Genomic DNA, 15,123 nt, shown 5'->3' with positions numbered 1-15,123 from the left:
AAAATGGATTCCAACACAAAACCTAAATCAGAAAATTTCCAAAGCTATACTGTCGATTTATCTGATTCAATTCAAAAAAGTACCTTGTGTTAGAAAGTGAATAGAATGACCATGTTTGACTGAAAGAGCTGCTGTCAACCTGAGATTGACTTCTCAAGTCAAAGCTCTTTGTTTAGGATTTATTAACGAAGGACTGACTCAATGGAGTTTTAGTTATAATACTTATCTAGCATGTTCGGGGGGTTAAATGATCAGTTTGTAATCACTTGACTTATGTTTCAATTTATGACTGTTCTTAGGTTTGGTGGAAGGGAGTGTGGATTTCCAGTGTCCTGGGAAGCCCTACACCACTTTGATGGCATCATGCAAGTTTGTGTGGTGATGAGAATCTGGAGATGCATTTTGTGGACTTGCAAAGACGGAGTGGGTTGGCTCAACCAGTGAACTGGACAGCTGCTGTTCAGAATTACATTTCGATGAAAAACATGTCTGGACTGTAGAATACATTGCCCCACCAGCCCCCCAGAGCCTTGTTTTGTGTAAAAGATTCCAACGTAGGTTGAAAATAATTTAGAATGCTGCAATTCTGAGTATATAAGTCCAGTGAAATATTCAGCTTTTATCTTTGCATAAGTCATAAGACTGAAAGACTTTCTTTGTTTAAATAAACATACAGCATATTCATGTTTTTTTGTAAAACATGTTTAGTGTTACATCCGTGTTATCAGTTGACTGGTTGATCGTCTGAAAATGATGCACCTAATATTTTGGTAATTGATTTTAATTTTGTTTTGAATATAAGCAGGTTCCAGCCTCTAAAATGTGAATATTTGCTGGATTAATTTGTTCTCTGAGGCTTCACTTTCTGACATTTTAAAAACCATGGGCGTCTCCGAAATCACTCACTCATTCACTATTCCCTACCTGCTATATAGGGAATTCTATATAGTAGGTAGTGAGTGATTTTGGACACAACCCATAACAAATTGACGAATCAACAATAACATTCATTTATGGCATCAGTCACATATGCTACTGTTATTTCTGTTTTCACAGTGGATCTGAGAGTAAAATCTCGTGAACCAGCTACAGCCTTGTCATCTTTGTAGTGAGTGTGTAACATATATGCTGTACGTAGAAAAACAAGTACTTCCGTTAAAATGAACCACTCTCAAACCATTTAATGAAGAGTCATTCAGCTTTACTCTTTAACAAAGTCCATGTAAAAACATGTTGATAAAACTGACTGTGTACTGTGTGTGGCATCATTAACTTTTACCATAAGTTATTTAATTGTTTAAAAGGCACCCAAAGCCGGGGGAATTGTTAATGCCAAAGTTCATGTTGGCTTTGAAAGCACCATAAGTGTCCAAAAGACGAAGCTTTAAAATGTTGGCACAGGTATTTGCCATTGAGAATGTTGACGTTGTAGAACATAGGAACTGAAGGCGTGGCAGAGGACTCATACCAGCAGGAGGCACACATGGCACACCTGTAGCGAATATTAACACCTCCTCCAAGGTCACTGAGCTGTCATTTTCTAAAAGTAGAGAACATTGGAATCAATTGACAGTAAATACTATTTTTATAACTTTTCATAATTTAGGTGTATAAAAATCAGACAAGAGCAAATTGACTAACCTTCACAATCGAGAAGATAGTCTGCCCAGTAACTCATAGCTTTCTCTTCCTGAGCCCTTCTGTTGCTTTCCTGTTGACTAAGTTTCGGCTGGAACAGATTTTTCATCTCTGCAGCAGACAGCATCAAATCGACATGACAGAGAGCAGGGGTCAGGACCGTCGGAGGCTGCTGCAGAGCGTCAGAAACTGCAAACTGTCAAGTCCAGCCTTGAATCCAAAATATAATTAAAAAATGCATGCAAAGATACATGTAATGGGCTCGCTAGCCAAGCAAGCTAACTATCCATTCAGTTAAACGTTTCCCAAAAAACTCCACAGCGTGTTGAGGATTACTCATGTAGTTTAATGGTAATTTCGTGAAACTGTAAACACAATACAAACATAAGGTAAGTATTAATAAAGCTAAACAGTAAGCATAAAGAAGTAAATCTATAATTCAACACATGGAAAATAAAGATAACACTTACAGACGTTGCTTTAACAAACAAGAAGATGTGGAACTGCATCTTAATGGAAGAGCTGATCAAGCTGTCGATCCTGCATGCTCTCTATGTGAATAACGTGCTTGTGACTTCCGGTCACCTAACTAGCAGCCCCTCCCTTAGAGCATTCCCTCTTAAAGGTACAGGAACCTATGCCACATACATTACAAAAAACACACTTTCAATGCCAGGGGCAGAACACTCCCCACTTAGGGTCTTACAAGACTCTACATTAATTAACAGAATCAGTCTTAGGAGACAGAAGCAGAACAACTTCTGTAACAGGACGAAAGAACGTCTTCTTGGTTCCACCTTTGACGACTTCCACTTCAACTTTCCGAACCAGTCCATCTTCTCCTGGAAAGGTCTTGGTGAGAATGCCCATGGGCCATTCATCTCTCTTTGCTTGACTATCTTTTAAGAGAATGATGTCCCCTTCTTGGAGACAAGGCTTCTTTCCTTGCCACTTGTGACGTAGCTGCAGGGTTTTGAGATATTCACTCCTCCATCTGCTCCAAAAGATGTCAGCTAGGCTTTGAACTTGCTTCCATTCCTCTTTGAAGAGATCTGCCTCATCAAAGTGGCCAGGAGGAGGAGGAGGAGTAGAGCCTGTTTTGAGGGTCAGGAGCATTGCTGGGGTGAGGATGAGAGGCGACTCCGGATCTGATGACACTGGGATGAGTGGTCTCGCGTTCATGACAGCAGTTACCTCGGACATGAATGTTGTGAGAACTTCATGGGTCAGACGAGATTTCTTTTCTTCCAACAGCATACAATCCAGTATACGGCGAGCGATGCCAATCATACGTTCCCACGCTCCCCCCATGTGGGATGCGTGGGGCGGATTAAACACCCAGGTGCAACTCTGAGTGCTCAGGTACTTTTCCACTTTCTGGAAAGTAGGACTTGTCTTGTCCATCTCCAGCTCTCGGGAAGCGCCGACGAAGTTCGTGCCACAGTCGGACCGAATCTGTTTTGCGGGGCCCCTGATGGCAAAGAACCTTCTCAAAGCGTTGATGAAGCTGCTGGTGCTCATTGCCTCGATCACTTCAATATGAACTGCCCTTGAACTCATGCATGAGAACATCACAGCCCATCGTTTAGAGTTAGCGTGTCCTCCTCTTGTGCGGCGTGAGACGACTTCCCATGGCCCAAAAACATCAACACCTACGTAGGTGAATGGAGGTGCTACTTGGAGTCGTTCTGCTGGCAGATCGGCCATCTGTTGATGTTCGGTTTTTCCTCGCAGTTTCCTGCAGGTGACGCATCTGTACAGCAGACTGCCGATACAGCGTTTTGCTCCCACCAGCCAGAAACCAGCAGCCCGTATTGCACCTTCAGTAAGATGTCTTCCCTGGTGTTTCACAGCCTCGTGATAGTGACACACCAGCAGAGTCGCCAGATGATACTGGCCAGGGATGATGATGGGGTGTGTTTCATTCATGTTTAAACCTGCTTGTGCTGTGCGTCCTCCTACTCTTAGGAGTTGATCTGGGTCTTGGAGAGGATGCAACTTCCAGAGGCTGCTGGAGGATGGAATGGGGAACCCTTTGGCTATGCACTTCAGCTCTTCTGCATAACAATGGTTCTGAACACTCCTCATGATGCACACTTTAGCTCTCGCCAGCTCTTCCTCTGTAGGACGACAGATGTGCCACCCTTGGCACTCGCCTTGCACAGGGCGGATGAAGGAGTGTGCTACATGGATCAGGTGTGCAACTGCTGTGACGAGAGTGCTGAACTTAGAGAAGCGTTCAAAGCGTTGAGGATGAACCATACCTATGGCTGCATGTGTGATACTTGTGGTCACCTGAGGACGTACTTCAGAGTCAGAGGAAGGATCGATGAGGTCGTAGCTCTCTTCAGTTTCAGGCGTGGACAAGGATTCACTCTTAAGAAAGTCTGGCCCGGTGAGCCATGTTGTGCTGCGTAGGAGGGCTGGAGTAGCTGTTCTTGTTCCAACGTCGGCTGGATTAAGGTCTGTACGGACGTACTTCCACTGGCCGAGACAGGGTGATTGACGAATACGTTGAACCCTGTTATGCACGAACACATAGAATCTCCTCGACTGGTTGTGGATGTATCCCAAGACAACCTTGCTATCTGTGTAGTATGTGATGTTGTTGAATGTGACATCCATCTCTTCAACTATCAGCTCGGCTATCTCCACAGCAAGTACAGCAGCGCACAACTCTAGTCTTGGGATAGTGAGGTCAGGCTGAGGCGCCAGCTTTGCCTTCCCGAAGACAAAGCCAACCTCGGGTTGGTTTTCGTGGTTCGTCACCTTAATGTAGGCCACAGCTGCGACAGCTTTCACCGATGCATCTGCAAAAACACAGAGTTCTCTTACTTGTGCACCTGCGGTAGAGAGGGACGTGTAAGGACGAGGTATCTGGAGGTCCTGTAAGTCCTGAAGCGACTCTTTCCATCTTGTCCACTCGATCTCCATGTTTTTTGGGAGTGGTGAGTCCCAATCCTCTGCCTGCGTGGTGAGCTCTCTGAGTATCAGCCTTCCGTGAACAGAGACCGGTGCAACAAACCCTAGAGGGTCATATAGACTGTTTACGGTTGACAGCACCCCTCTGCGAGTGAATGGCTTTTTGTCGTTTTCAATCTGGAATGTGAAGGTGTCTGCTCGCATGTTCCAAGACAATCCAAGACTACGTTGGACTGGCAGGTCATCGACAAAGAGATCCAAGTTGTTGACGTCTTTGGAGCGATCTTGAGGTGGGAATGCGTGAATGACTGCTGGTCGATTTGATGCAATCTTGTGCAACCTGAGGTTAGAGGCTGAAAGCATCTTCTGTGTTCTTCCAAGAACGCTGATGGCCTCTTCCTCAGTAGCGAACGACTTCAAAGCATCGTCAACATAGAACTCACGTTCAATGAGTCTTCTTGCGTCACTGCCATACTCTGCCTCTGCTTCTTTGGCCGCTCTTCTCAGACCGTACACGGCCACAGCAGGAGAAGGACTGTTCCCAAAAAGGTGCACTCGCATCCGGTAGTCCACGACATTGCAGGTAGGATCATTGTCCCTGTACCATAGGAAGCGGAGATAGTCCCTGTGGTCTTCCTTCACCACGAAGCAGTGGAACATGTGTTCGATGTCAGCCGTAATGGCTACTTGCTCCTTCCTGAACCTCATAAGTACGCCTAGCAGGCTGTTGTTCAGGTCCGGGCCGGTGAGCAGGACATCGTTGAGTGAGACTCCTTCATGTGATGCGCTGCTGTCGAAGACCACTCGGATCTTGTCCGGCTTTTTGGGATGGTACACGCCGAACAGGGGTAAGTACCAGCATTCTTTCCCTACTTGCAGGGGTGGAGCGATCTCTGCATGTCCTCTGCTAAGCATGTTCTGCATGAACTCTAGAAAGTGGGCCTTCATCTGCGGTTGTTTTTCCAGAGTGCGGCGGAGCGAGAGGAGGCGGTCATGCACTTGTCTCCTGTTGTTGGGCAGCCGTTGTCTTGGGGATCGGAAAGGCAGAGGTCCGACCCAGCTTTTGGAGCTGTCTTGATGGAACTCAGCATCCATGATGTGAAGGAACTCTAGATCCTCCATGGAAGGTGCAAGTCTGTGATCATCGGCAGTACGAGTGAAGATGGCTTGGCCTAAGCTGTCTTCTGCTAGCTTTCCTAAGCTATATGCGAAGGTAGGTACTGGATGGTTTTGATATGTAGGTGCTTGACTGAAAACCTCTTTCACTTTGATTTGGTTGTTGCATGGCTGTAGATGGGTAGCACGACCGTTCTCTAGGATGGATGTTTTATAGCTGTTCACCTGTGGTGATCTGTGTGCACCTCCAAGGCAAACGTCACCGATGACGACCCACCCTAGGTCCAGTCTTTGGGCAAAGGGTGCATTGCCTGGACCATTAATCTGATCTCTGACCTTGTGTAACCTCAGAATGTCTCTTCCCAGAAGGAGGAGTACGTTAGCATCAGGATCGAGAGGTGGTATTTCATCTGCAATACGTTTCAGGTGAGTATGGTGGCGTGCGGCGTCCGGGGTAGGTATCTCAGCTCGATTGTCAGGGACTTCGTTGCATTCGAGAAGCGTAGGTAGAGGAAAGCTAAGTTTCTTGTCCAGTGACTCGATAGTGTAACCGATGGCTCTTCTCCCCGCTGTCTCTTTAAGTCCTGCACATGTCTTGAGAGTGTATTCGTAGGAGCACCCAGAGATCTTAAAGACATCAAAGAACTCTGAACGTGCAAGGGAGCGGTTACTTTGATCATCGAGTATTGCGTACATCCTCTTGGACTCCTGTCTGTGTCCAGTGGGGTACACACTGACGAGGCAGATCTTAGCACAGGCTCTCGCACTTAATCCTTCGCCACACACTTGAGTGCACCTCGAAGTGACCTCCTGGGCCTCCGCTTTTTCCTCCTCCCCACTATGCTCTGAAGCGGGAGGGGACGAATTGGACTTCCAGGTTGCTGGTCCAGGGTGTAGTGCTGTCGTGTGGTTGGTGCTCTCACATTCCATACATTTGACATCGGCGGAGCAGTTCCTGGAGAGATGCTCTGTGGAGGAGCAACAGCGAAAGCAGATGTAGTGTTCTTTGAGTAACTGTTTGCGTTCCTCTAAACTCTTTTCTCGAAAGCCTCTGCATTTCATCAGGGGGTGAGGCTTTCCATGTAGGGGGCAGTGTTTGCTTGGGTCCACTGGTTTGTTACCTACTCTTGACTCAGGCTTGTCCACTGAAGAGACTTGGGTCTTGTGAACGTATACAGGCGCCTTCATAGGCCTCTCCCACTTGTTCTTTTTCTCTGCTGGAACTTGTGTGAAGAGGTTGAAGCTTGGGTCTGTACGTGCTTTTGCTTCATTGCGAATGAAGTCGACAAACACAGAGAAAGGAGGGAAACTGACCGAATGGTCACGTTTGTATCGTGATCCGAAGTAGATCCACTTTTCCTGAATGTTGTGTGGGAGTTTCTCAATTATAGGATTGACTCCTCTTGAAGTGTCCAAGTATGAAAGACCGGTGAAGTAGCCATCTTGTTTAGCTGCTTCCAGCTCTGACAACAGATCTGCTAAATCTCGAAGTCTCTGTGGATCCTTTGTTGTGATTCTGGGGAAGCTTTCCAGTTTACCAAAGAGGGCCTGTTCGACGGCCTCCGGTGAGCCGTATAGCTCGTCGAGCCGCTCCCATGCCATAGTCAATCCAGTAGGCGGGTGTCTGATATTGACCGATTTAATCCGTTTAACCTGTTCTGCTGACTCTTTTCCGAGATACTTGGTGAGAAGGTCGAGCTGTTCTCCAGCAGATAAGTCCAGGTTGTCAATAGCACTATGGAACGACATTTTCCATGACCAGTAGTTCATTGGTTGTTCATCGTATACAGTGAGTCCTGATGTCACGAGGTGGCTGCGGGCCAGATATTTAGCGAGGTCATTGGTGGTTTGAGAGTGGTCGCATCCAACTCTACAGGGCGCTCCATGGACAGGCTGATGTACAGGGGATGGCAAATGCTTATTTAGGCTATAATGTGGCGACGCTTTAATATGATGAGGGACTTGCGGTGTGTAGTCAGGTGTAGTCTCTCTATAATGCGACACTTGAGATGCGTAGAATGACGTAGTCTCATAAGGAGTGGTGTCTTGGGCTTGGCTGATGCTTTGTGGGTTTGGTAATGTGGGATTGTCACCATTTATATTGGCTGGCGAATCAACTGCAGTTATACTGGCTTGCTCTGCCACGTAAGCAGCAGTACGCTCTTCTTTGCTTTTTTTTGATACTTTACTGGCAGCCTCACTGACCACTTCGAACCACTGTTCTCTCATACCAGCCATCAGAGAATCAGCCTCCGCTATGGCAGCATCTTTTTCTTTCTCTTCGTTTAATGCGTCAAGATTGGCATTAATCCGTGCTTGCTCTACCTTTAATTCAATTTCCCTTTTTGAATGTGCCGCTCTAGCTTGCGCTGCTTCAGCTTTTGCTTTGGCCATGGCCACAGCCATAGACATCTTTGAGCTGGACGATGTACCGGAAGAGCGAGAGCTCACAGACTTATTATCTCCATTTTCTTTGTTTTTACTGTTAGCTGCTGACATAATGACGGTGCGTTTTTAATACCAGCAACAGATATGATGGCGTACAGGCTGTATGGATGTCTTTCCGTTAGCCGGTTAGCAATTTAGCTCTGTAAGATGGCTGTCTTCGGCTATCTTGTTAGCTGTGTTGCCGTCTTTTCACTGTAATGGGCTCGCTAGCCAAGCAAGCTAACTATCCATTCAGTTAAACGTTTCCCAAAAAACTCCACAGCGTGTTGAGGATTACTCATGTAGTTTAATGGTAATTTCGTGAAACTGTAAACACAATACAAACATAAGGTAAGTATTAATAAAGCTAAACAGTAAGCATAAAGAAGTAAATCTATAATTCAACACATGGAAAATAAAGATAACACTTACAGACGTTGCTTTAACAAACAAGAAGATGTGGAACTGCATCTTAATGGAAGAGCTGATCAAGCTGTCGATCCTGCATGCTCTCTATGTGAATAACGTGCTTGTGACTTCCGGTCACCTAACTAGCAGCCCCTCCCTTAGAGCATTCCCTCTTAAAGGTACAGGAACCTATGCCACATACATTACAAAAAACACACTTTCAATGCCAGGGGCAGAACAATACATGTGCCTCATATAGAAGTGAGTAAGCAAGAACATGGGACAACAGCAACACGTTTTTCATAATTATTTTAGAAACAACAATGAAATACAAAAACCTACCATTCGATTGCAGTGTTGTTCCTTTGGTTTTCAGGTACTCCTCTACAAAAAAAATGTTTTCTTCACATGACCTGACATGTCTGAAGCACCCAGCAGTCTGCAACATGGCACTGTTCCGTACCATCAAGTCCTGAAGGATCTCCTGAGGGTGCATTCATTACAAAACAGCTAACGTTAGCAGATAAAAGTAGTCTAGATTTAAAACGGTTCAAGCTGCACGGATAAATCGAGCAGAATCAAACTGTACCCTTACAGTTTTCACAGACAAGCAAACAACTTGAAAATAGCTTTCTGCAGGTTTGGTCAAAGCTAAGTTCTACTAACATTATACACTACACACATACTCTGCTCCCACACACAGAACAACGTCATTTAAAGTCATAAATACGGCAGCGACCGATATCATGTACATCCTGTGTAACTTTAACATCATAAACTTACCCATGAGATGTTTCCTGGAGATCCCCCAGCCTTCTTCTCTTGCATAAAAAAAACCATGTGCATCGGCAGTAATAGTCCCCGGTAATTCACTTCCGTTGTGGCTTTTTTATTTGCAGCGGGTTTTTTTTATTTGTAGCGGGGTTTTTTTTATTTGCAGCGCCCTGGCCTCTCAGGGCCACCGTAGGTTTGAGGCCATGATAAGGAAGCTACAATTCTGGGCGGGTTGTGTGAGTGGGAACACACACATGTGTTTCCCTACGCTTCACGAGTTCTTGGGGGGAAATGACGTGGACCTGGGTGAGCATGTGAACATTTTCATAATAGCAAAGCCCGTCTACGGAAAGCCCCTTCACTCTCTATTCACCCCCATTGTACCAAATTTGGCTGCAGTTCACCTAGGGGGCGATCGCGGGCGAGTGCAGAATACATGGACCCCTATGGAGCTAGGCGGCTAGCTACATCATTCTCCTAGCATATCGTCTACAAAATCCAAAATACTACTGTGGTTTCCGAGAGGTCGACAGGGATTTTTCGTCAAAAGTGGAATAATCTGGGGGTCATAGCCTTTTTTTTTCTTACAGGTTGGGCAGTTGCGACCCAGGTTCTGCTAGCATCTGGCTAATGAAAGCCGATTGGTCAATGAAGAACTCACGACTGGTTACGACCGAAGAATACGCTTTGTGGTACCTGTCCACAGAACATCAACAACGCCAAAGCCCGTCTACGGATCCCATTTCTGATCTCACTTACAACTTTGGATGGATGACTAAAACAATATGTTAACATTATATAATCGACAAACTGTTTTCATACACGCTTGTATTAACTCGTCAGCATCATACTTTCACCAGTTAACCACACACTTTTATTGTCAAAGCTTTTTTTTTCTGCTGACCATATCTAACGTTAGCAAAGTTCCCTCTGGTAATAGCCTCCTTGCACGGTAACCGTAAATTCTACTTCCGCTGTTACTTGTATGCGCGTCTAAACTTCCGGTCGAACACTTCCGTGTTATGATAGCGTTTGACAGCTGGATACCGGTAACCGGCTTTTACTATTTAGAAGTGTACAATGAGTGTGTTCACAATAAAAGAAAGACGACTGACCTTTCAAAGGGTGGGGACATCGGCACTGCACTGTTGTGTACCTCAGTGTACGAATTCTTCGAGGTACAATAAGCTACTTTCCTTTCATTCATTTCCCGTTGACCCGGCGGTACGGGCCGAGTGGCTGAGGAGAATCCGAAGGGATAATTTCAGTCCGACGAAACATTCAAAGGTCTGCAGTAGGCACTTTAAAAGCACAGATTTTGTCGTGACAGCCGGGGGACTAAGAAAACTCCAAAAGGGATCAGTCCCTGTTCTGTTCTTGGAACGGGTTTGAGCTATCGGCACCTAGACCGAGTGTTTGGGAGAGGCGCCCGCGGCCAGATGTGGAGAGTCCCGATGTCTCTGACAACGAGATGGAAATCGCGGCTGTAGCTACTGACCACGACTACTCGGTGTTGCCACAAACGGTGATACGAGCAAGTGACTTGGTTGAGGACAACGAAGCCTTGCGTCGGAGGATTTTGGACATTGAACATTGAAAAGTCGAGCAAAGACCACGTTAAATTATAAAAGTAAGTAAAGCTATTACCACAGTAATATCACTATGTAAGCGCTAATGTTAGCTATGTAGCTACAATAATATTGTGCCATAGTTACAACTTACCTTCATAATTGTCGATATAACTGGATAGGTACATTTTGTATCCCTTATCACGTTTGCTCTTCGGTGTAGAACTGCCCATCCGAACAAGTCGGTGGACATTTGGGATGGAAATGTTTGGGAGATCCTGCAGGCATCTAGTGTAGAAACTCGCCATGTTTGACGTTCACCGATATCACACCGGAAGTTTAGAAGCGCATACAGTAACAGCGGAAGTAGAATTTACGGTTACCGTGCAAGGAGGCTATTGTACTCACAGTGCTAATATAGCCAACTGAAGCAACCAAATAACGTATTTTTTCAAAAACGACATATTCACATCAGAAAGTCTTCATTAACACTTAATTGTTTGTTAAGATTTGTAAATTATGAGTATCAAATAATGTCACACCTTTTCAAAACATGTAGAGCCGAGTTCAAATCAGTCCCACGGAGCCAAATCAGCTGCGATCGTATGCAGCTGTTGCTGCGAGGGAAAGGAAAGGGAAGGAGAGACACAAGGTGCCGTAAAGCAATTTATCACGCATGACGTCATCCGATTTACAAAAACCTAATTTTAGTCAAAATCAAGCGAATATAAAATACTAGCTATGTGTCGTTTGTGAGGATTATCCATTCCATGTTTAAAAAACTATAGCAGTGATTTAAAAAAAAATTATATCCAAAGAAATGTAGGAATCTATGGGTGGGGCTCCATAGGACTACATTCATTCTGCACTCGCCCACCAGCGCCCCCCAGGTGCAGTACCATACCGGAACGGTTTTGAGAGTGAACGTTCTCGTCAATATTAAAAGTTCTCTGATAATAGCCTCCTTGCACGGTAACCGTAAATTCTACTTCCGCTGTTACTTGTATGCGCGTCTAAACTTCCGGTCGAACACTTCCGTGTTATGATAGCGTTTGACAGCTGGATACCGGTAACCGGCTTTTACTATTTAGAAGTGTACAATGAGTGTGTTCACAATAAAAGAAAGACGACTGACCTTTCAAAGGGTGGGGACATCGGCACTGCACTGTTGTGTACCTCAGTGTACGAATTCTTCGAGGTACAATAAGCTACTTTCCTTTCATTCATTTCCCGTTGACCCGGCGGTACGGGCCGAGTGGCTGAGGAGAATCCGAAGGGATAATTTCAGTCCGACGAAACATTCAAAGGTCTGCAGTAGGCACTTTAAAAGCACAGATTTTGTCGTGACAGCCGGGGGACTAAGAAAACTCCAAAAGGGATCAGTCCCTGTTCTGTTTTCTTGGAACGGGTTTGAGCTATCGGCACCTAGACCGAGTGTTTGGGAGAGGCGCCCGCGGCCAGATGTGGAGAGTCCCGATGTCTCTGACAACGAGATGGAAATCGCGGCTGTAGCTACTGACCACGACTACTCGGTGTTGCCACAAACGGTGATACGAGCAAGTGACTTGGTTGAGGACAACGAAGCCTTGCGTCGGAGGATTTTGGACATTGAACATTGAAAAGTCGAGCAAAGACCACGTTAAATTATAAAAGTAAGTAAAGCTATTACCACAGTAATATCACTATGTAAGCGCTAATGTTAGCTATGTAGCTACAATAATATTGTGCCATAGTTACAACTTACCTTCATAATTGTCGATATAACTGGATAGGTACATTTTGTATCCCTTATCACGTTTGCTCTTCGGTGTAGAACTGCCCATCCGAACAAGTCGGTGGACATCTGAGATGGAAATGTTTGGGAGATCCTGCAGGCATCTAGTGTAGAAACTCGCCATGTTTGACGTTCACCGATATCACACCGGAAGTTTAGAAGCGCATACAGTAACAGCGGAAGTAGAATTTACGGTTACCGTGCAACGAGGCTATAGAACACCTCAACCAACTCACCGAGCTCTACGGAAACACTTCCCACCTATGGACACATCTCGCGCTTGGATTCGCAATCTATTTGAAGTTTCCCTGCCCGTCCCACAGCCAGGGGCGGATCTAGCCATTTTGGGGCCCTAGGCAAAATATAGACATGGGGCCCTCATTCTTGAAACACACACATCAACCAAATAACCATTCCAATACCCTTGCTTTAAATTGAGATTAAAGAATCGCAATAAACCAATAGTGCACTGTCACTAACAATGGTCTTAACTCTCCACAGTAAAATCAGTTTCAGATTGCTCCAGCATTTGCCAAAATTATATGTTTATTATTCCCGAGAGACAGGCAAAGCAGTGGTTGAGTGTGTGAGTGAATGGGTGGGTGAGTGAGTGAAAAACAATGGGAGAGAGAGAGAGAGTTTAGGTTTGCAGGTAGTTAAGTCATCTTCAAATGTCCATTTTCCATGTTGCCTTCACCATTTCATGTGAGTGAGTGAGTGAGTGGCAAAACAGTGTGTGTGTGTGTGTGTGTGTGTGTGAGAGAGAGAGTGAGAGAGAGAGAGAGAATGTGAGTGAGTGAATGTGTGTGTGTGTGTGTGTGTGTGTGTGTGTGTGTGTGTGTGTGTGTGTGTGTGTGTGTAAAGGAGTGTGTGAGCGAGACAGAAAGCATTTGTAAAGTCCTACTGTTGTCGTCTTCTCAAAAGTCTTCATATCATAGAAAAGTGGTGAGCAGCTGTATGGAACCCAACCTGAAAAACAGACAAACACAGCATTAGAACAAAAACACTCACTACACTGTGTTTCATTTGGCAAGGATCCTTATACAACAGGAATGTACTTTGTCAAATCAAATACCTTGTTCAGCCAGGGCTCACTGATAGAAGGTGATGTTGTTCATCTGTCTTTTCCCCTGTTGTCTTCTCACTACGACAAAAATCAACACCAGGTCAATCATGGAGCATTATAAATAATTGTGAATATAAATAAATGTTTTTTAATGATTACATTCTCTTTGTCCCTCTCTTCCTTTTCTCTGTCTGTATCCCTGTTACTCTTCATCTGTGTCCCTGTTTGCCTGTTCTCCTTTGCGCCTGTCTCACTCATCTCTTCTTCATGTGCTTTTCCTGCCCTTTATCAGGTCTCATTCTCTCCTTTGTGCCTGTCTTAGTCTCTTCTTCGTGTTCTTGTCCTTGCCAAGTTTCTCTTGTTTTTGATCTTTTAACTTTTTGAACTTTCTGAACTTTCTTTTCAACAGTCTCATCCTCTCTCATTTCAGGTTGAATCATCTGACATCAGCTGTGTATAGCTGAGAGGCCTTGTATACATTCTACAGTCTGACCCTGCGAGCTTTGGCTTCTGCAAATCTTGTGATCACTGAGTCCATGTCCAGTGTTTTTGTGATTTCATGTTCAATAGAGATAACAGCCAGGGCAGACAGGCGGTCTTGAGACATGGTGGACCTCAGGTAAGTCTTGAGTCGTTTTAGTGATGAGAAACTTCTTTCCCCTGATGCCACAGTCACAGGGAGACTGAGCAGTAGTCTCAGAGCTATACTCAAATTTGGGTAAATGTCAAGGATGTTTTCCCTGTACACATAATCCAGCATCTGGAAAGGTGAAGAGACGTGTGGGGGGAATGCTCTGACTGCATTAATTATTTCCTGCTTTAGGTCCTCTGCATCAACATCATTCGTTTTCTTCTCGAGCCTGTGGCAACATTCATCTAATTCCTTTCCCTGCATGACATTTTGCATCTGGTCAGTGGAGTAGAGAAAGCCCTATAGCTCAAAAACACCCTCCATGTGTGAAAATCTCTCCCTGACTGTGACCAGGGTTGTGTCCACCATATGCAGGAAAAACTCTCTTCTGAAATGCTCTTCTGCAGTACACACTGTCTCCTCTCTCCCCTCATACTCAAACTGCCTTTTCTTCTTTCTCTGGCGCATCTCTGGCCAGGCCATCTCCAAATCAATCTTCTCTGCTATCTCCCTGGCATCTATTTTAGCAGAGTTGAATCCATCCTCTCGATAATCTTTCAGAAATCCTATCACTGCAAGGACCTCTCTCCTCATGATCTCCACTGACACCTTGGGGCTCTGCAATAGCTTGCTGACTTTGTTTATGTGAAATAGGACATTGTACCATACAACTGTACTCACCAGAAAAGGCCATTTCTTCATCTCGTTGTGAATGCTGTTGGCATTGGAGGCACATTCAGAGTCCTGCTTCCCCTCAGCATACTCCCTCAGAGCGGTTAGGGCATCCAAAATTTCAGGC

The 15,123-nt window shown here is 45.2% G+C and overlaps 2 long non-coding RNA genes across 2 annotated transcripts; both read right to left on the bottom strand.

The window, feature by feature from the left end:
* Positions 1-1,254: 1,254 nt before the first annotated feature.
* On the bottom strand, positions 1,255-9,367 carry LOC134865592 (uncharacterized). Its single transcript, XR_010165975.1, has 4 exons — positions 9,295-9,367; positions 8,854-8,895; positions 1,642-1,848; positions 1,255-1,540 (listed from the first exon to the last, which is right to left on the bottom strand). It is a non-coding gene; the product is annotated as an uncharacterized LOC134865592 (long non-coding RNA).
* Positions 8,391-8,747, bottom strand: LOC134865652 (uncharacterized). The gene is made up of 2 exons (XR_010165983.1): positions 8,536-8,747; positions 8,391-8,430 (listed from the first exon to the last, which is right to left on the bottom strand). It is a non-coding gene; the product is annotated as an uncharacterized LOC134865652 (long non-coding RNA).
* Positions 9,368-15,123: the final 5,756 nt, after the last annotated feature.

Source organism: Eleginops maclovinus, chromosome 6, assembly GCF_036324505.1.
Source record: "Eleginops maclovinus isolate JMC-PN-2008 ecotype Puerto Natales chromosome 6, JC_Emac_rtc_rv5, whole genome shotgun sequence".
NCBI classification, from domain to species: domain Eukaryota; kingdom Metazoa; phylum Chordata; class Actinopteri; order Perciformes; family Eleginopidae; genus Eleginops; species Eleginops maclovinus.
The sequence above is the reverse complement of the archived record's forward strand: the minus strand, read 5'-3'. Positions and strand labels throughout refer to the sequence as shown.